This window comes from Erpetoichthys calabaricus, chromosome 18 (assembly GCF_900747795.2).
Source record: "Erpetoichthys calabaricus chromosome 18, fErpCal1.3, whole genome shotgun sequence".
NCBI classification, from domain to species: Eukaryota; Metazoa; Chordata; class Cladistia; order Polypteriformes; family Polypteridae; genus Erpetoichthys; species Erpetoichthys calabaricus.
In genome coordinates, this window is record NC_041411.2 from 53766583 (window position 1) to 53789682 (window position 23100).

Sequence of the window (23100 nt, forward strand, 5' to 3'; positions counted from 1 at the left end):
CAAAATAAGAAATTAAAATAAGACAACATTAGTTAACATAGAAAAGGAGTAAGGTCCGATGGCCTGGGTGGACAGAAAAAACAAAAAAAAACTCCAGAAAGCTGGAGTAAAAAATAAAATCTGTAGGGGTTCCTGGCCACAGGACCACCCAGTCCCCTCTGGGCATTCTACCTAACATAAATGAAATAGTCCTCTTTGTAGTTAGACTTCTCACAGAGTCACTTGATGCTGATGATCATACAGACGTCTGGCTTTTAATCCATCCATCATTGTTGGAACATCATGGTGCGCCACCAGCAAAAGGACACCGGAAAAGGAAACAGAAGAGAGAGTAGGGGTTAGTACAGATTTTAGAGCCACCATGAATAGTTATTATAATGAATTGGATATACAGAGTATCAGGATTTAAATTACAGTAAAGTTATGAAAAGGCCATGTTAAAGTAATGTGTTTTCAGCAGTTTTTTAAAGTGCTCCACTGTATTAGCCTGGTGAATTCCTACTGGCAGGCTATTCCAGATTTTACGTGCATAACAGCAGAAGGCCGCCTCGCCACTTCTTTTAAGTTTTGCTATTGGAATTCTAAGGAGACACTCAGTTGAGGATCTGAGGTTACGATTTGGAATATAAGACATCAGACATTCCGATATATAAGATGGGGCGAGATTATTTAAGGCTTTATAAACCATAAGCAGAATTTTAAAGTCAATCCTGAATGACACAGGTAACCAGTGTAGTGATATCAAAACTGGAGAGATGTGCTCGGATTTTCTTTTCCTGGTTAGGATTCTAGCAGCTGCATTCTGCACTAGTTGCAAATGATTTATGTCTTTTTTGGGTAGTCCTGAGAGTAGTGCGTTACAGTAATCTAGTCGACTGAAAACAAACACGTGAACTAATTTCTCAGCATCTTTCAATGATATAAGAGGTCTAACTTTTGCTATGTTTCTTAAGTGAAAAAATGCTGTCCTAGTGATCTGATTAATATGTGATTTAAAATTTAGATTACAGTTAACAGTTACCCCTAAGCTTTTTACCTCCGTTTTGACTTTTAATCCTAATGCATCCAGTTTATTTCTAATAGCCTCATTGTATCATTATTGCCAATCACTAAGATTTCAGTTTTCTCTTTATTTAACTTGAGAAAGTTACTATTCATCCATTCTGATATACAAGTTAGACATTGTATTAGTGAATCAAGAGAATCGGGATCATCAGGTGCAATTGATAAATACAGCTGTGTGTCATCAGCATAGCTGTGGTAGCTCACGTTGTGCCCTGAGATAATCTGACCTAATGGAAGCATATAGATTGAGAAGAGCTGCGGACCCTGGATAGAGCCTTGTCGACTGAAAACAAACACGTGAACTAATTTCTCAGCATCTTTCAATGATATAAGAGGTCTAACTTTTGCTATGTTTCTTAAGTGAAAAAATGCTGTCCTAGTGATCTGATTAATATGTGATTTAAAATTTAGATTACAGTTAACAGTTACCCCTAAGCTTTTTACCTCCGTTTTGACTTTTAATCCTAATGCATCCAGTTTATTTCTAATAGCCTCATTGTATCATTATTGCCAATCACTAAGATTTCAGTTTTCTCTTTATTTAACTTGAGAAAGTTACTATTCATCCATTCTGATATACAAGTTAGACATTGTATTAATGAATCAAGAGAATCGGGATCATCAGGTGCAATTGATAAATACAGCTGTGTGTCATCAGCATAGCTGTGGTAGCTCACGTTGTGCCCTGAGATAATCTGACCTAATGGAAGCATATAGATTGAGAAGAGCTGCGGACCCTGGATAGAGCCTTGTGGAACACCATATAGGATATCATGTGTCTTTGAGTTGTAATTACCACAACTAACGAAGAATTTTCTCCCTGCCAGGTAGGATTCAAACCAATTTAAGACGCTGCCAGAGAGGCCCACCCATTGACTAAGGCGATTTCTAAGAATATTATGGTCAATGGTGTCAAATGCGGCACTCAGATCTAAGAGGATGAGAACAGATAAATGACCTCTGTCTGCATTTACCCGCAGATCATTTACTACTTCAATGAGTGCAGTTTCTGTGCTGTGATTTGTTCTAAAACCTGACTGAAATTGATCAAGAATAGCATGTTTATTGAGGTGCTCATTTAACTGCATAATGACTGCCTTCTCTAGAATTTTACTTAAGAAAGGCAGGTTAGAGATGGGTCTAAAATTTTTAAGAGCAGAGGGGTCGAGATTATTTTTCTTAAGTAGGGGTTTAACTACAGTAGTCTTAAGACAGTCTGGGAAGACCCCTGTATCTAATGACGAATTTACTATGTCAAGAACATTATCAATTAGCTCGCCCAATACTTCTTTGAAAAAATTTGTTGGTATTGGGTCAAGGACGCAGGTGGAGGGTTTCATTTGAGAAATTATTTTATGTAAATCAGGAAAATCTATCCTAGTGAAAGAGTTTAATTTGTTTATAACAGAATACTGGGGTTTATGAGGATCCTTAGTGTTGGGGAGATATACTATGTTATTTCTAATATCATTAATTTTTTGATTGAAAAATTCAGCAATAGCCTCACAGGTTTTACTGGAAGTACTCAGGAGGCATTCCTTTGAGTTACCTGGGTTTAACAGACGATCAATCGTAGAGAATAAAACTCCGGGATTACTAGCATTGTTATTTATAATCTCAAGATGGACTGTGTTATTGTATTCTGTTATTTTAACTTTTAATATTTCATAGTGGATAGTTAGTTTAGTCTTCCTCCATTTACGCTCAGCTCTACGGCATGTTCTCTTTAAATCAGACACTCTTTGGGTTTTCCATGGTATAACAATGATAGAAAATTTTTTAACTGTCTTTTCAGGTGCAACTATGTCAACAGCAGCTCTCACTTTAATATTAAATCTTTCCACCTTACTATTTACATTATCCTCGCTATTATAGTTGGCACTATAAATGGACTGATTGTTTAGAATGTTTGTAAATTTTAAAGCTGCTGATGAGTCAATGAAGCGTTTTTTAACAATATGCTTCTCATGAGTGTTTTCTATCATTATTTCTATATTAAAAAGTAGAAGGAAATGGTCTGATAGACCCGTATCAATGACCTGCTTTATATCAACTTTTAGTGATCACTAAGTCTAACGTATGACCTGCTTTATGTGTAGGCTGATTAACGAGCTGTCTCAAATCGAAAGAGTCCAGGAGGTTCATAAATTCTTTTACTTTTTGGTCACACTGATTATCTATATGAAAATTAAAGTCGCCAACTATTAAGAGTGTGTCATAGTTCATCCACTCTTGGCATGGGATAGGTGTCAAAGTTGGAAATGTGGTTAATCTGACGGAAGTGGCTGCAGAAGCGCCAACTCCCTTAAAGCTTTCAGACTAACACAAATTGGGCTGGGCTATGGGCTGTGATTTGACTCTTTCACACACAGCTTGTATCTCTGGCTCTACCTCTGACTTCTTGGCTTCTATGAGATGATAGGACCGCTTGTGATTAATAACTCCTGACTTGGTGATCATGTCATGGGCGATCAGTCGTGTCAGGCAACTGCAGTGATCATGGCTGCCAGTTCCTTTTCTGCGGGGGTGTAAGGATGTCTCCATAGTTTAAATGTTCTGTGTCTGTAAAGAGTGACAACGCAGGAAGGGCCACAGAGTCACTGGGGTTGCTGATAAACAAGGGTTTAAGGAAGGTTGATGTGGTAGATTATCTCCCTCGTATGTAGGTTGGGCTGGTAGACTAGACAATGAGGCCCTTTGTAAGGCTCTAGCCAGTGGGACAGGAGTTTCAAGTGTGATGTAGAGACGAGCACCATAACCCTGTCCCTTGGGTGGAATTTTCAAAGGTGGGAGCCAGGGCTAAGAGCGCTGAGCGCCCTCAAAGTGTTCCTTCACCAGTGGGCAGAGTGGCACAAAACAGTCATAACTCAGAGATGTATTCAGCAATGTAAAAGCTGGATGACACTGCTTCTTTCTCCCAGCTCTCCTGAACATGGTTGAGCAGTCCCTAGGGCTGTCTGCCATACAGCAATTCAAAAGGGGAGAACCCCGTTGAAGCCTGTGATACCTACCCAAGTCCTTCTCGTCTCTCAACACCACCTTCTTCAGCATCTGTTTAACCATCTGGTTTAGAAGCTCAACCAAGCTGTCCATCAGGGGATGGTAAATGGATGTCTTAAGGTTGTGGATGCAGAGTAATCTGGTGAGTTCCCTTAAGGTATGTGATGTGAGTGGCACCCCCTGATCTATAAGAACCTTCTTAGGGATGTGATAAAACCCCTAAAATTCCCGGGCTATGGTCTTGGAATTAGCCACACAGAGAGGTATGGCCTCTGGGTACCAGGTGGCATAGTCCACAAGGATGATGTATTTGTGTACCCTGGCTGAGGGTTTAAGCAACCCAACAATGTCCATACTGAGCCACTCAAAGGGAATGTTAATGATGGGCAGGAGAACAAACAGGAGAGCTGAGGTATTTGGGTCAATTGGCACTCCAGGCAAAATCTGTGAAAGCAGTCCACATCCTTGTAAAAAATTGGGCCAATAGAAACTTGCCGTGATACTCTCAAGAGTTTTTTCATTCTCCAAATGCACTCCCAATATGTGAGTGTGAGCGAAGTCACATACTGTATGTCCTGGCAGTACAGCCAGGTTACAAAGAGTTGGCTCTGGACTTTATCCTGTACTTTACGCCCCCTGGTCCAAGAGATCTTGGTCATTTCTACAACGTCTCCCTGTCAGGTTTTCTTTGGGGACAGTCTCTCCCCAAGATCATAGTGTATGGAGGCTGTGGTAACACAACCACCCGCAGCCATCTGAGCTGCCCTTTTGCCAGCAGCCAGCAGACTGCGATGGGGTATCATCTGGCTTTACCTTGAATACAGATTAGACTATCCCGTTTACCATCATAGTGTTCCGAAGGGATGTAATGGCCTGTGACAATGATGGGGTTGGGGTGTCCATTCAGTCTGGTCATGCCTGTAAAAGAAACCTGTGGAGGGTTGGGCATGACCATGTAAGCTGTATCTCTAACTGCAGGACCAGGGGCCTCATGTATAACGCAGTGCGTAGAATTCACACTAAAACATGGCGTAAGGACAAAAGCGGAAATGTGCGTACGCACAAAAAAATCCAGATGAATAAATCTGTGCATTCGCCAATTTCCATGTTCCATAAATCCTGGTCAGTGTGAAAAGTAATGCACATGCACGTGCCTGCTGCCACTCCCCAAACTCCTCCCAGAATTACACCTCTTTGAGTAAGGAGACTGTAGAAGATTGTGGGTTCGCTTCCCAGTTCCTCCCTGTGTGGCTAGCACTTTGAGTACTGAGAAAAGCACTATATAAATGTAATGAATTATTATTATTATTATAATATGCAAATCAATATAAATAGCTGTTAAGTTCAGTGTTCTGTGAAAAGGCAATGGCAAAAGCACAGAGGGAGATAAAAGAATTTCAGCGAATACCAAATGGAGGCAAGAAAAAACGTACTATTTGCTGGTTTAAACAGTGGTATAAACAGCAAAAGGAAGTTGATTGAGTAACATAGAGCGTCGGAGAAACTTGAAAGCTCAAGTTCACAAAGTCGCAGAGTGCCCGAAATAACAAAGAAGTTGTCAGATATAAAAGTTGCCGTGAAAGGCGAGTCGTAGCCCACCGTCTGAGTGTCAAATGAAAGCTTATTAGGGTACAGAGAAAAAAAATAGGCACACAGTGGGAGTGCTGGAGACTTTTTACCTCCTAAGGCATCAGATTTCTTCGGGTCCACCTTGACTCTGTCCGCTGATACCATATGACCAAGGACGGTAAAGCTGGTCTTGGAGAAATCTAAACTTCCTTGAATTGTGTTTGATATGAGCCTTGTGTAGTTGCTGGGAGATAGTGTTGAGGTCCTTAAGATGTTGTTGGACAGATGGGGAGAACACGATGATGTCATCAATGTATATGAGACAGATCTTCCCAATGAGCCGCCAAAGGACCTGCTCCTTGAGCCACTGAAATGATGCCCCCACGTTTGTCTATTCAAAGGGTTTCACCTGAAACTGGAACAACCCCTTTGGAGTGATAATGGGTGCTTTCTCAATGCTATCCTCCTCTATCCTCACTTGCCAATACATGAATTTCAGGTCCAGGGAGCTGAACGCTGCTGCCCCATGCAAAGACTCTAAGATGCCATGAATGAGTGGCATGGGGTAGGCATCATGAAGGGCATTCTTATTTAGCTCCCTAAAATCCAGGCAAAATTGTCAGGTCCCATCAGGCTTTGGCATGCAAACCACAGGACTAGCCTACTGTGAGGTTGTAACAATCAACTATCCCCAAGTTGAATTATTAACACACCAAGGTTGACTTCTAGACCGTTAAAAAAAAAACTATAACTCTTTAATTTATGGTGTAGAACAAAACAAACAAAATATATTTAGAATTTTAAAATGCATTTATCATCAATAACTACAACTACTGGAATATACATATCTATGAGTACCGTGGTACCAAGGTTACATAATATCAAGAATAAATGAGTCTTTGAAATTCCTAGTAAACCCTGGGAATAGTCTTTGTTTCCATTACAAAATACGACTGCTCTCACCCATTCCTTGTGGACCTCCTTAGCTCCATCCAATGCTGGTTGTTTTTTTTCCCATTGTTTAGCTTCAGGGAACATCCAGTATGTACCATCCATTATTTTAGTTATCTGGAAGCTTCTCCATCCCATCTAGATCTCCACAACCACTTTGTCATAATTTGTAGTCCTTTTGTAATCCTCAAGCTATTAGTCGCAGTCTCCTCTCCAGGCCTGTATTTTTTCCCTCCTAAAATTGAGGATCTCTTCTTTCCCCTTTTTTTTGTCCTTCCTCAGGGGGAATGATGATCTTCCTGTTGCACTTCTATCAACCTAGAAGCCCTTCCTGTGTTCCCCTTAAATCTGGCAGTGTTTTCAAAATAAAAGTTCAGACCAGAATTGGAGTTTCAGTAACCCCCCAATCCAAGTGTTCCAAGGGTGAAATTCTGTCTCACTGTGCCTTTGTCACAAGGTAGAAGGCCCAATCACCCCTTCCGCCAACATCTGGTTGACCCACTCCTTGATTATCCCTCTTTTCATAGGTGACACTTTATAAGCCCTGTGCCAACAGTGTGGATGACACACCACATCAATCCAACCTAGTTTGTTCATCCACACCAAGTGCCACACTTCTGTCTCCCAGTATGTGTCAAACAAACAAAGCCCCATGTGCCATTCCATCAGCGAGAAAGAATTTTACTTTTGCACTTCCTCTAAATAGCTCATGAGGCACCTTAAGATTTTCCCATAAGCTATATTACATTAGGATATGTATGCTGCCTTTATCTACAACTGCCTCTCCTGGGACACCTTGTACTTGTATGGGCACCATTAAGAGGGGCAAGGTGGCTTGCAGCAAGGTGAGATCGGCACAGCGTTCTGCTGAGTCTTTTCTCTCATGCTTAGGCACAGGGCGCCTTCTGAGACGTGGTACCCTTATGAGACCTACTAACCCTGATGGCCGCCCAGTCCTTCTCCACTCGGGACCCCAGCTTTGCCAAATCATCTACCAATTTCACGAACCACAACGATGTGGCTGCCACATGTTGCAATATCTCTTCCACATCTCAGAATGCCACTTTAGGCACAACAAATGCAATTCAAAGACAAGGTCCCTGAGACTCTGCAGTGGCTTTTGCACAAAGGTCTGGAACTTCTCTTCCAACAACGCCTGGTTTTCCTCTGAAACGAATGCATTTAGAAAGGCAGTGTGGAACTCCGCCCAGTTGTTATATTTCTGCTGTTCTGCAAATCACCAAGAGTGAGCCAGACCGCTGAGTGCCATGTTCAGGAATCCCTGCAGCTCAGCACACTGAGGGGTGGGCCTAGGGAACTCCATTCGCAAAATTGCAACCAACAATTCCCTGTTAAAGGAATCAACTGCCTCAGTGGCTGCAAGACATCACGCCAACTCTCTTCCACATGCCTCCTGATCTTCTCTCTCATATTCACTTCTATGTGCTGCATTCACTGTGTGAAGGACTGTTCAAGACACTGCACCCTCACAGCCGTGGCCTTGATGAGGTCATGGACAGTCTCTTCTTGATTGATAAAGTTGCGATCGATGTCATCAAGCCACACCTTTAACTGCAGTAGGCACAGCATCAGGTCTTGCAGAACCCGTCCCTCACTGGTCTCTGCAGGCTTCGGACTGGAGATGCACAGGGTATCCAGCAAGCTGAACTCTTCCTTGAGAGTGGCTCTGACTGTGATGTTGCACTGGCTTGACACTGGATGCATAGCTATCAGTGGTACGCTCAGGTCAAGCTCCTCACCCTGCACTGTGCCCTTGACAGACATGGCTCTTGTGATTCTGAAAGTGAAAATGGGAACTAGAAGTGTGTGTAAATTAATCCTGGCTTCTACCTGGCTCACCAAAACTGTATCAGTCACAGTGACGCAAAGATTCACACCATCAAAAGGACAGTGAATTATTTATTTTATGGACAGGACTCAAGGGAGACACCCAGCCTTGACCTAACATGTACATGGTCACTCACAGTGACACAGTTAGAAGCCCAATAAGTAATAATGAAATATATTAATCAAATGAATGTAAATAACAACACTCAATAACAGAAAAATATATTCAAAAAGTATACCCTTTATTAAGGAATTTTAGACTTAGAATTTATATAAATAACTAATTATGATTGGCTCCTAATTTTAGGGGATTTCAGCCAGCCTATATGTAAGGAAGAACACAGGTTGTGGGATATTGGACCATTTCTGCTTTCTATTAAATGTGGAAATACTGGTAACTAAAACTAAACAGCAGCATATTGTTAAAAACTCTATTTTAATGCATTTGTAGCATCTAAGTTTGCTAATATTCTGAATAATCACTCCAAATTTAGTACTTGTTCTAGCACAACCAACAATGTTACCAGTAAAGTAGAGTAGTTTTTTCTAAGGTAAGAGCTGACAGCCAACATAGTGTTAAGAAATCCTGTAGCACTAAAATACCTTAGAAAACTCATAAAATGTCATATCGTAAGAGAAAATGCCATAGGGCTGAGCGTAAATGAAGGAAAACTACATTAATAGTCCATGGTGAAATATTAAAGGCACATAATGCTGAATATAATAAAGCATACTGTCTTGAGGGTCAGTCCTATTTTTTCTGAAATTATAAATGATGTTGGAAATCCAAGATTATTCTCAATGACTGATCATCTTCTAAACCCAGTTCAGAATGCCTCATGGAAATTTGTGAAACTTTTGCCACATTCTTAACACAAAATAAATATTAGAAATAATATAATGCCTCCCTCCAAAATTAATCATGTTGAACTGCAACATGCTCTTTTTAGAAACTTAAGTTCCATTTGTGCAATAGGTTTTCCTGAACTCCATTGAATAATTTTCAACCAAGACCATCCACTTGTCTCCTTCACCCAGTCCCAACAGGATTTTTAAAGAAATCTTGGATGTGCTAACTGATGGTATACTTGACATAATGAAGTTGTCATTAGATACTGGGGTTTTCTCAAATTGTCTAAAGACTGCAGTTGTTAAACTCCTACGTAAGAGAAAAATAATCTTGACTCATCTGTACTTGACAACTTTAGACCTATTTCTACGTGCATTTTTCAATAAAATTCTAGAATTTTTTTTTTTTTCAGCAATTAAGTAACTATTAAAAACATTTTACCCTTTATAAGTTTCAGTCTGGTTTAAGAACAAATCAAAGTACAGAAGCTGCACGGATTAAAGCATTAAAAATGATGTACAGGTTAATGCACACAGAGGCCTTGTATCTGTTCTTGTTCTACTAGACCTAACACCATAGACCATACTGTTCTAATAAATCACCTTAGTCAATGGGTGGGCCACTCGGGCAGTGTCTTATATTGGCTTCAGACTTATTTAACAAATAGAAAATTATTTCTTAGCTGTGGTAATTGCAGATTAGAGATCCATGGTATTATATATGGTGTACCACAAGTATCTGTTCTTGGCCTGGTGTTATTTTTAATCTATATGCTCCCATTAGGCCAGATTATCTCAAAACTCAAGGTAAACTACCACCATTATGCTGATGACACTCAGCTTTGCCTTTCTATAGCACCTGATGACCCTAACCATTTAGTCTCTCTGTCTTGTATTTCTGAATGGAACAGAGTAACAACTTCCTCATGCTAAACAAGACAAAATCTGAAATCTTTCTTATAAGTAAAAGTGGAAATAATGGAGGTATTAGAATCCCACATTTTAATTTGGTTTTCTTATAACTACAATTTACTTCTACCCTTAATAAACTAGATAAGTATATAATTATCATATCCTTCAATTAATCTTTAATCTCTGCTTTTCTCTGTTTCTTTTCCAGTTCTTATGTGCCATTCTTTGCCACCACCACTTGAACAAAATCCTGTTTTGTCACCTGTGGTGTTTAAATGTTTGAATGAAACCTGCCACAAGACCCATTGTGTGTAATCCACCCAAATTCTGCAATGATTTTTAGTTGAATTTTCTACTTTATTAACTTCATTGTGTGCACTTTCTCTTAATGTTATTCTGCTGGGCAATTTTAACATTCATGTGGATAATGTTAACTGCCCACTTAGAAAGGATTTTATGTCTTTATTGATATTACTAGCAAAATACCCGCGCTTCGCAGTGGCGAAGTACTGCCTTAAAATTGTTATTAAGAAGAAACATAAACATTTTTAAGCTGAGGGAAAATATACAAATAATTATTTGTTAAGGATCTCTTTGTATACCACGTTGTCAGTTCGGCCGTCCGGTTGTAATATGACCAAGCTGTGTGCTGAGCTTACTCTTGAGCATGCAACATACAGTTGGCCATGTGAAAAGCAATCTCCCCTCAAATCAATGCCAACCTTTTGTAGGGTTTGTCCCTGAGACATTAATTGTCATTGCGAAGCAGAGCCTTACTGGAAATTGGAGGCGTTTGAATTGAAATGGGAGATCAGAGAGTATAACGGGGATGCGAGGAATAAAAACTCTCTCCCCTGAGCCACTGCCAGTAAGAATAGTTGCCTCAATTAGGTTCTTTTGCAGACACGTGACCTGAAGTCTTGTGCCGTTACAAAGTTTCGGTGGCTGTACGCAAATCCACAATCGGCTTTTTTGAGCCAAACCTGTTGTTTTCTTATGAGCCGCTTTTTATTATTGGGATTGTACCTAGAAACAGAAGCTCTATTAACTTGTGGATTTGCGTGCGAATATTTAGCGGCAGCGTCTCTATTGACTTGTGGATTTGCCTGCAAGTATTTGGCGGCAGCATCACGAAGTTGTTTCCGTCTACCTGCATCAGAAAATGTACAACGACGTCTGACACGCCGCCTTTTTACTGTTTTCTCACAGCTTGGATTGCTTCTGTCATAATCGGTTTGAGTTTCATGGTTTGTTTCAATTACGTTAGTATTTGTAGGACTTGTTGTGTTGAAGTGACATTCGGCATCTGTCAAGCGTTGTAAGCATACAATCGGTTTCATCGATAATTTCGCATCCAGCTTTTGAGAGTTGAAACATTCATAAACATCAAAGTGTCCACTACTCAAATCATCACCTGTGAATCTAAGATGTTTAAGAGGCATTGGCGGTTCTCCAAACGTGTAAAATAGGCAGGCAGCCAACTACATGGGAGGCGTGGGGATGGGGGACTCAATATAGGCAGGCAGCCAACTACGTGGGAGGCCGGGGGACGCAGGACGCAACCCTGCATCACACGGCAACTGAGCTGCAGGTTATGGACGTATATATGTACGTAAGTAGGATTCAGTTATGACGTACCTTTATGACATTACGTGTAGAATTTTGAAATGAAACCTGCTTAACTTTTGTAAGTAAGCTGTAAGCCTATGAGCCTGCCAAATTTCAGCCTTCTACCTACACAGGAAGTTGGAGAATTAGTGATGAGTGATTCAGTGAGTGAGGGCTTTGCCTTTTATTAGTATAGATGTGTTTATTGATATGGAGAAGGCTTATGGTAGAATGCCATGTTGATTTGGAGAAGGCTTATGGTAGAATGCCATGTCAAGAGGTCTGGAGTTGCATGAGAGACAAAGAAGTACCATAGAAGTACATAAGGATTAACCAGAAAATGTATGTGGGAGCAAGGACTTAGGTTAAAAGCAGTGTTGGGGTAACAGACAAGATCCCAGTTACAGTAAGTTTACACCAGGGATCTTTTTTAAGTCCTTACCTCTTTGATCTGTTTATGGAGGTGGCAAGTCATAGGATAAAAGGCCAATCCTCTTGGTGCATGCTCTTTGCTCATGACAATGTATGGTGGTACCAAAGGGCAAAACACAAACAAAAATAAAAACACCAACAAAAATACAGAAAGTACAAAAGAAAAATTAGAAGCACATACAAAAAATTGACAACGCAAATTAAAAAAATTGAAAATGCAAACAAAAAAATTGAAAACACCAATTAAAGATATAAAAATACAAACAACGATTTGAAAACACAATCAAAAAACTGAAAGCACAAGCAATAAAATAAAAATTCAAAATAAAGTGAAAGCACAAACAAAAAAGAGAATGCAAAAGAAAAAATCAAAGTGCAAACAAGAAATTGAACACGCAAATAAAAAATTGAAAACGCAAAAACAAAAAAGTGAAAATGGAAACTAAAAGAAAGTCAAAACAAAAATGACATTACGAGGGAGGAGTGGTGGGGTGTGTGAAATGGGCGGAAAAGCCAAGGAAATTTTGGTAACAATTTTCTGTGATCCTAACGAAGTTTAGTGCAACTTGCAAGGCAATGTTGTTTTGGATTGAAAGAAGCTAAATATTTAGGCTACCTAGTGGGTCACAGTATCGTGAAACCACATTGTTCAAAAGTAGATGCCATATTAAAATGGCCCCATCTGCGAACCAAGTGGCAGATACAAGCATTTCTCAGACTAGCGGGGTATTACTGGCGGCTTATATCTTGTTTTTCTGAGAGAGCAGCGCCCTTGACTGATTTAACAAAGAAGAGGGCTCCCAACGCCGTGGTATGGAATGATAAGACAGACACTGCATTTTGTGACATGAAGCGGGCCCTTACGTCAGCACCTATGTTAAAAGCACCTGATTTTTCTGTTCTTTTCAGATGGACACTTCAGACACAGGCTTGGGGGCTGTGCTGAGCCAAAGCGTCAATGATGTTGAACACCCCATCATGTACCTGAGCCGGAAGTTGTTAGATAGGGAAAGTGGATATGTAGCGGTGGAATAGGAGGACCTTGCAATTAAATGGGTGATTACTTAGTTGAGGTACTACCTCTTGGGCCAGGAATTTACTCTTGTGACAGATCATGCACCCCTACAGTGGATGGCCCTACATAACGAGTCTAATCCACAGGTCACTAGGTGGTTTCTTGACCTACAACAGCATAATTTTTTGCTTGTTCACCGTAAATGCACTCTTCATTCCAATGCCGATGTTCTTTCTTGAGTCCACAACCTCTCAATCAGGTCTGCCTGACCCGATGGGTCTGGGCTGAGGGGGGCCCATGTCACATATATGTGATTGGGAGACAGCTGAAGGGACTAAATGATAGCAATTCCGCGCCAGACCAGGGGGTGGCAGGGTGCACTGACTGTCTCTCTCAATCTCTTGCAGACCATCCACGGGAAATCTCTTAGGGTACCGGCACCACTGATGACATCACTTCAGTTTTTTCTGTTTTCTTCCGGCACCAAAGATGATGTCAATTCCAACTCCGATGATGGCGTCACTTCCGGCCCGCCCCAAGGACGACATCACTTCTGGTTCCGCCTAGATGATGTAATTTCCTTTGACTGGGCTTTAATGCCACCATCTTGTCTCAATAACTTCAGTTCTGTTTTGGACTTGCATCTATGAACATCTGTGTTCAATTTAAACCTCAATTTTGCAGCCCTTGAATAATATGCAGGTGGCTGCCCCAAACCTTCTTGATGTCTAAGACTCATTCTTGTGACAACACATATACATCAAGTTGGCGTTGTGAGGTAGAGCGCCTTGTGGGTTTGCAGCATGATTGAGAAAAAAAAGTCAGTATGTTCGAACGGATTTCGAAATTGGGAGCACTAGTGGTAGGTGTAGTAAATGTCTGTCTTTGTTTAAATTAGCCAGTATACATTATGAGGAGAAGATGGATGCCTAGGATGATATTAATTTTCATCCTGGCATTCTATCACTTGTGGGACAGCCCTGGAAAGAAAGTCATCGTTTTGCCCAGAGTCTGGCAAGTCTTCAGGGTTTTTGCCAAATGAAAACTCAGACCAGTGTGATTCCAGATGAAAGGACGAGGCAACGGCTACATGCAGCTTAGGTGGGTAGCTAATGTCATACGTGTTAATTTTACAACAAAGACACCGTGAAACTTTAATGCTTAAAACATGTGAAAAGCACACAGAAGGGTCTGTGCTGGTATATATTAGAAATAATATGTTTGTGTGTATTTTAAAGAAAATGTCAAAGTTAGGACCTAATTTGTAGTGTTTTAATAATGATTTTTTATCTTGCACCAAAAACACAATCATTAGAGTTCTGTAATAATTTGTTATTTAAGCAAAATAATTTTAGTAAAATGTGTATGCAGTTAAGTTTTTAAAAATTCTATCATGTTTCCGTAAAACTTGTTGCTGATACTGCAAGGAAAGCTTTTATAATCAGTATCAAGTGAATAACGTTCCCCCAGGTCACACTCATTTATTTTTTCACATTTATGTCCAAACATACAATACAATACAATACAGTTTATTTTTGTATACCCTAAAATCACACAGGAAGTGCCGCAATGGGCTTTAACAGGCCCTGCCTCTTGACAGCCCCCCAGCCTTGACTCTCTAAGAAGACAAGGAAAAACTCCCAAAAAAACCTTGTAGGGAAAAAATGGAAGAAACCTTGGGAAAGGCAGTTCAAAGAGAGACCCCTTTCCAGGTAGGTTGGACGTGCAGTGGGTGTCAAAAGAAGGGGGTCAATACAATACAATGCAGTACACAGAACAGAACAATTTCTCAATATAGTAAGAAATAAAAAATATACATTTTAGAAGTACAGAGCAGAATTTAACAGTAGATGATATATCCCATAATAAGATTTGGATTTGTGTAGAGTCCTGGAGACCTCATCCTTCAAGCTGCCTCCTCCATTTGGCCATTCCACGGCTGAAACAGTGCTGGGCCAGCCAATCCGATGAAAGGACTCCTCTTTCCCACGATTCCTGCGATCCTCCATCTGGGATGACTTTTCCTTAGGCAGGCAAAACAACTTGACAGGTGGGCCATGGCACCAAGTGCCACATTTGAGTACCGAGAAGAAAAACAGAATAAGTGAGGGTTATTATACAATTATAACTGTCATGTTACTTATGTTTAAGTGCTAATGACTAACAACAGAGATGCAGTCTGTACAGTTAATCAGCAGCTCTAGTCAGGATATGCTAAACTGAAGTAGTGAGTCTTCAGCCGGGATTTAAAAGCTGAGACCGAAGGGGCATCTCTTATAGTAGCAGGCAGACTATTCCACAGTTTAGGGGCCCTGTAACTAAAAGCTTGACCTCCCACTGTTATTTTATTAATCCTTGGAATCATAAGCAGACCGGCATCTTGAGATCTTAATGTGCGCTCAGGTTTGTAAGTCATGATAAGTTCAGACAAGTAAGCCGGACCTCGACCATTTAATGCTTTATATGTTAAAAGAAGGATTTTGAAATCTGCCCTAAACTTAATTATAAAATAATTAATATAATTATAAGGTCTAAACATTTTAAGACAAGGTATCAACATAAGATTTATAATTATAGTAACACATATTTTGAACTCTTAATAACATGGCAGTATCTGAAAAGCATGATTAATTTTATTTCAATATTGTAATTTATTGTCACTGTATTGCAATTTTCAGTTGTTACTTTTTAATTATTTAAAGTGACTCATGTAATTTTAGATTAATGTTGGAATAATGACTACCCATAATGGCGTTTTGAAAAAGGAGAAAGGAAAACAGATGCCACTGCATGTTTTGCCATTGTACTCCAAAAGAAAACTTTTGCAGGCAGCTGAAAGAAAACTGAGAACAGTTTTTTAGTATTCCTGATGGGCCATACCAACTTTTACATTATAATGGGTCAATTGTGGATAAGTACCTGGAACCAAACAACCATTTATGTTACAAGATTTTAAGGATGCAATTGGGAAACCATTTAATAGACTTAAGCTTTTTCATCTGCACTGAGAAAGAATGCAAGAGATAAGCAGTTATATTTTTTGGGTTTTGTTTTTGTTGGATTACAGGATCATTCCTGTATTTGTTAGTTTTCATTCTAAGAAACCTTTTGAGCTTCTTACTTAGTTTGACTCTTTCTGTATGAAATGCACTTTGATGAATTTTTATTAAAATGTAATCATTCATTCCCTTAACTCGAATAAAAAAAAAACTCCTGATAGTATTGCAGTGGATATGATGATCTTGTGGAAGAATAATTTTAGGGTAACATGGCATTCATCTTAAAGAAATAGCATAAAGGCTTAATAAATATCAAAAACATGTTCAGGCGCACCAGGAAACCAGATAAAGGTCAAGTGAACAACAAAATGTACACTGAAATATAAGAATTGGTTTAGGAAAAATACTGAGATGGTCAAATAAATAAAGAATGTACCAGACGAAAAGTTGATGTAATAAACAAAATGTACTGAAGGATGACTAAGAAATGACTAAGAAATCAGCAGATGTCCTATAAACGAGAATGAACAATTGTTATATGCACAGAAATTTCAAGGGTGGTGTTACAACTCAAAGGTACAGTATAAGAAGAACTAGAATATAATATAACAGTCTTTTATTTTATATAACTCATTTGGGTGTAAACCAATGAACCAACCAGATTAAAATGATTGATTGATTGATTGACACTATATGCAAAGTCAGTAGTTTTTAAAATGAACTTCTTTTCTTTGTTTTCTTTGACCATTCTGATCATTCTGACCATGCTGTAACAGATGACTTTTGAAGAATGCTCCCTCCAAGGCATTTTGCCGAGGAGTCATTAAAATATACAATGAACTGATTTTTTCCTGCCTGATTACTGAATTGTCCTGTTAGAGGATGTTTCTTTTTTTAATAAGATGTTAAATTTCTACCACAATCTAAAGACAGAATACTATGACTTATGACTGTTAATTCTGTATTCACGGTTTCTCTCATTGAAAATGTATGTAAAAATGCATTGAAATATAAGTTTTGAACTTTTGTACTGGAGTATAAACTTGAATGCTAATGCAGTTGGGAATAATAAATAACTCATTTATTTGTACTGAAGTCCAAAGTTGTGCGTGTTATCTACTGAAGAATAAAGAATTTACCAACCTGTTTAGACTAATGTTCATATTATGTTGACAAAGGATATCTTTTTTTCTAGATAAGTCTCAAGACAGTGATAGTGAAGTAGCAGTTCAGTCAAAACATTCTGAAGAAGATTCATTGAACGACACACTGGTATTTAATGGTTAACTCGGTCATATTTTTAAAAGATATGCAGTGGAACTTGATTGCTGAGATGCTAAATACATGCATCTCTGTATTTCTCTTGTTTAGAAATTATACTGAGCTACAGTATATGCACCAATCCTCATTGAAGATGAAGATAGCACAACAGAACAGGAGTCTGTGGACATTGTGGAGTTTTAAGGTTTAAAGTGATTTAGGAAATACTTAATATTTATAAAAATTTTGTATTTAAAATACCACAAACAACTTGCAACCTATTACCACAGATGCGATTATACATAGTTTCAGTCTCCTCCTGATGATGCACGTGTGAGGCTAACTGAGGAGTTTAAGTTGACCCTTAATGAGGGGATAACCCCACAGTGCAGAACTGCATGAAGTAGGATTGATAATGTCAGGAGGAAGTTGCCAATGTGTCCCTTCCTTCACTCCTGACCAAAGCCATAGTACATTAGAACAAACTTCAATTTACTGGTTGTTTTTTATCATAATATTTATTGTATTATATGGTTTTACTGTATTGTCTTATATTGTACTTTGAGTCGACATCTGTGCATTTTATTGTTTGTTTTATTTTTTGATTTAAAGTAAATCTAATCTAAATGTGTGTTTGCTGTTTTAGTTAATTGTTTATTCTCCTATACTGTATCTGTTATTCAGTAGGTTAACAGAACACAGTATTCCAGTGGAAGAAATCTTGGCTGAACTTGCCAAACAAATTCAATCTGAAACAGTATCAAGATTCAATATAAATCATGGAGATATCTGAGATGGAGCTCTCCTAGGATTTAGACAAAGCACTTATAATCCTACTTATATTATGTTGGTAAAATTCACTGATGATTCTGGTAAGAGTGAATATGCAGTTGATGCTGGTGGACCAAAAAGAGAGTTTCTTCAGCTCTTAATTCAGGATTTATAGCATCGAAGAATTTTTGAAGGCAAAGAAAATGAAAAATATTTACAGTGCGACAAAGCAGGTAAGTATACAACAGTGCAGTTTTAACATGGACAGTGATTTTTTGGGTTTGACTAAATTTGCATATACAAGGCATTAAGAAAACTAGAGCCTACATAAATAAAATGTACAGTAATCCCTCGCTATATCGCGCTTCGCCTTTCGTGGCTTCACTCTATCGCGGATTTTATATGTAAGCATATTTAAATATATATCGCGGATTTTTTGCTGGTTCGCGGATTTCTGCGGACAATGGGTCTTTTAATTTCTGGTACATGCTTCCTCAGTTGGTTTGCCCAGTTGATTTCATACAAGGGACGCTATTGGCAGATGGCTGAGAAGCTACCCAACTTACTTTTCTCTCTCTCTCTCTCTCTTGCGCTGACTTTCTCTGATCCTGACGTAGGGGGATTGAGCAGGGGGGCTGTTCGCACACCTAGACGATACGGACGCTCGTCTAAAAATGCTGAAAGATTATCTTCACGTTGCTACCTTCTGTGCAGCTGCTTCGTGAAGCGACATGCTGCACGGTGCTTCGCATACTTAAAAGCTCGAAGGGCACGTATTGATTTTTGACTGTTTGTTTTTCTCTGTCTCTCTCTCTCTCTCTCTCTCCCTGCTCCTGACTGAGGGGGTGTGAGCTGCCGCCTTCAACAGCTTTGTGCCGCGGTGCTTCGCATACTTAAAAGCAAACAGCCCTATTGATTTGTTTGCTTTTCTCTATCTCTCTGACATTATCTGCTCCTGACGAGCACTCCTTTGAAGAGGAAGATATGTTTGCATTCTTTTAATTGTGAGACGGAACTGTCATCTCTGTCTTGTCATGGAGCACAGTTTAAACTTTTGAAAAAGAGACAAATGTTTGTTTGCAGTGTTTGAATGACGTTCCTGTCTCTCTACAACCTCCTGGTTTTCTGCGCAAATCTGTGACCCAAGCATGACAATATAAAAATAACCATATAAACATATGGTTTCTACTTCGCGGATTTTCTTATTTCGCGGGTGGCTCTGGAACGCAATCCCCGCAATGGAGGAGGGATTACTGTATGCCTTTTCCAGACTTTTTCCTTGTACTTGCATTTTATATTTTTTTATTGGGTTTAAAACTTTATCTAATTTGTATCTTATTGAAATGAAACTGGTTTCTGAGACATATTTTTATATTAGCAATGTTGAATTTTGTTTTACGTTACTGTTTTGAGTGTCTTTTTGCAATTTGTATGTTCCTTTTACCAAAGCATACAGATTTACAGGTGCTCCAAAAGGTATGACTAATATTAAAATATTTTGGGGTGTTTGAAAGGTTCTCCGCTTTAGAAATGTTCATTTCTTACATAGGTCTCTAACTTTTTCTTCCTCAATATGTTGTTTTCTGTCAGTTTATTCTATGAACCCACATAGTGCAATTCAGAATCAAAGGTGAAAGCATTAGATACCAGTCCATTATAGAGTGCACACACCTACTCTTGGTTATTATGGGGTAACAAATAACAATACCTGCATGTAATAAGAGGAATTTGAAGTGCCAGTTTAACCCCCAACCCCCTTTATCTAAATAACAGTGTACTTAAAACATTTTGGGAAAAGTACTATTTTCATATTTTTGTAAATGTTTCAAAGAACAATGTCTATAGTATCTTTGCAAGATATTGAGGACTTTTAAAAATATTTACTGTAACTGAAACAATGTACTTTCATCAACCCCCCCCCTCCGCAGCCTCAGATAAAACTTCATCTTGTGACCTTCATTAGAAGACATTTTAATGTTTGCAGCTGGCCTTCATGCTGTACCACCATTAGCACTGCAGCCAAGACCAACAATTTGCTTTCACCATGATGGGTCACTACTGCCAGTATTCAACACTTGCATCAACATCTTAACTCAGCCAATCCAAAAAACCTATGAAAGTTTTAGATTTTATGTTAGTTTTGGAATTTTAAAGGTTTTAGCCAGTATTAACCTGAGTCACTTACTGTATATACACATTTACAGTAATCTACTGTAATGTACAGTCAGAGACAGAGCCTGAAAATTTTAAAAGAGAGTTAGGAGCTACCATCATCAGGGTGGGTATGTATGCTACATACTTCTTGCCCAAAAAGAATTAGAGGTGAGAAACCACCCTTGAAAGAAAGAGTAAAGAGCCTCCTGAGATGAAACAAGCAATCCTGTCTCGAAGAACTAGAAAAAAAGGGCAAGACAACACGTGCCAAGGATGGTTCACGATACTCTGAATTAAAAGTAGAAGCCCTGTCACTACATGCTTCCCTTCTGTTTAACAGGTTTTCATGTCTCTGCCATTGCACTATACCTGAATAACTCATTTGGGATCCTGATGGACAGGATGACATTCTTGAAGGTCTCATTCTGTGTTGGTTCCAGAACATCTTAGCCTCATTCAAATCTTACTGAAGAACAAGAAGAAATGCAAACTGCAGCAAACATTTATGCTCATGACTACCATTAAAATGGCCATATTCCTTAATGTCTCCAAAAGCTCCAACCAAAATTGTGATCAGCAAAATTAATGTAAAGTATCAAGAACATGAAATGTGATTTAATTGATTTCCATGACTTAAATTGTATGCCCAACAAAATAAGTATCTTTCTCCTCTTTTAGAATATAGTTTCTCTTTTAAACCATTACTCAATTTTGTTATTACAAAACAATATTTTGAAACCTGGTTTATATAGACAGACTCATGTCTTGGCAGCAGTGAGCACAAGTCCAGAATGTAAATATCATTATCTATTTTCTTGTATGTGACAGCAGAGGGGTTGACAAAATTCCCTCATTGATTCTAGCATTCAAGGTTTGAACCAGCTAGGTTTCTACCAGTGTACATGTTCTCACTTTGTGTGAAGTTCCTTGAAAAAAGTATACAGCTGCAGTAAATTAGGCACATTAACCCCCACCCCAATTGCATTAAGTGGGTTTAGGAATGGGATAAGAATGAAACAGACGTGTTTAATCACACTGTGACAATGTAATAAAGATGTAAGAAAATCATAACTCTAATAAGGAATTGCAAAAATGTCATGATCATATTTCAAAGTGTTAATTAATCTATGCATTACCTCTGTTTTCTAAAATGTGCCCACCAGGATTTGATCTTTTCATTTGCCACAGATGTTCCATAATTCTGACTTCTAGCACCAGAAAAAAGATCAGTGTGTTGAGAACTTAAAGTACATTGCCTAGCGGCCATTATACCATTCTCTGCGCCACAATCCGTTCTTATGAATTATTATTATTATTATTAAATGCATTGGTACAATACCCAAGTCAGATACGCATTTTACATAAAGAGAAGCGATGACAGCAGGATTATTGTTTGTTGGCCCACAAGTTAACCACAAAATCTTCCTGGAAAAGCCTTCCATACGTTCACTTATTGCTAAGCCATACAGCTTCAATTTGTCATAACCATTGACATGCCAAACATAATTTAGTCCAAAAAATAGTAACTCCTCCTGCAAAATCTTCTTGTTCTTCTGGAAAGTAAACCAGCTGGATTCATCTCTGATATCAGCTTCATTACACTTCACCTTCTGACATGCAATAAATATTTTTGCTTTAACAAATTAAACATAGTCCTGTATCCAAATAAATGACCAGGTCCTCTGAGCTCCCTCTGAATCGCAGCTTGCAAAACATGCATGCATGAATAATTGCTATGTTTTGATAAGTGAAGATGCTTCAAACATACGGAGGCATATGGATATTCCATGATGTGTTTTTAGAAAGTCCAAAATGGCCTCATACAGGTAACCTTTGTTTAAATATCCCTTTATAAGGTGTTTTTCACTTGGACACGCATGTATGTGAAAATAAAAGGTTCAAACAGTATACTGTATGCATATGAACACATTTTTATGAGGTAAATGAATGAATGACTTGAAAAAATGTCTTCCTTACCTGTTGTTTCGCCATCCTCTATATGAGATAAAGATTCCAAAGACCTGCCACATTCCGGGCAAACCGATGGCTTTCTTTCCAGGGCTGTCCCAGAAAACGGATAATACATATCTACACTAAAAAGTGATACAATGCTAGGATGAGATTTAATATCATGCTAGGCATCCATCTTCTCCTCATAATATGTACTGCCTGATTTAAACAAAGATGGACATTTACTATACCTACCACCACCGCTCCCAATTTTAAAATTCTTTTGAAGATACAAATTTTTTTTCCTCAATCACGTCGCAAGCCCACAAGATTCCCTACCACACAATGCAAACGCAGTGTATATCTATGAAAAAGGAAGATTAACTGTAGACTTTCAGAAATTAGAAAGTGTTACTTTAATCACTGTTAATCTGTTTATACCAATAATAGAACCCTTGCAAGTTGCACTAAGCTGCATCAGGATCACAGAATATTGTTACCAACATTTCCTCAGCTTTTCCACCCATTTCACACCCCACTGCCCCTCCCCCGTGATGTAATTTCCATTTTGACCTTCTTTTAATTTGCATTTTCAATTTTTTATTTGCGTGTTCAGTTTCTTGTTTGTACTTTCATTTTTTTTCATTTGCTCTTTCCTTTTTTGTTTGCGCTTTCACTTTAATTTGGAATTTTTATTTTTTTGCTTGTGCTTTCAGT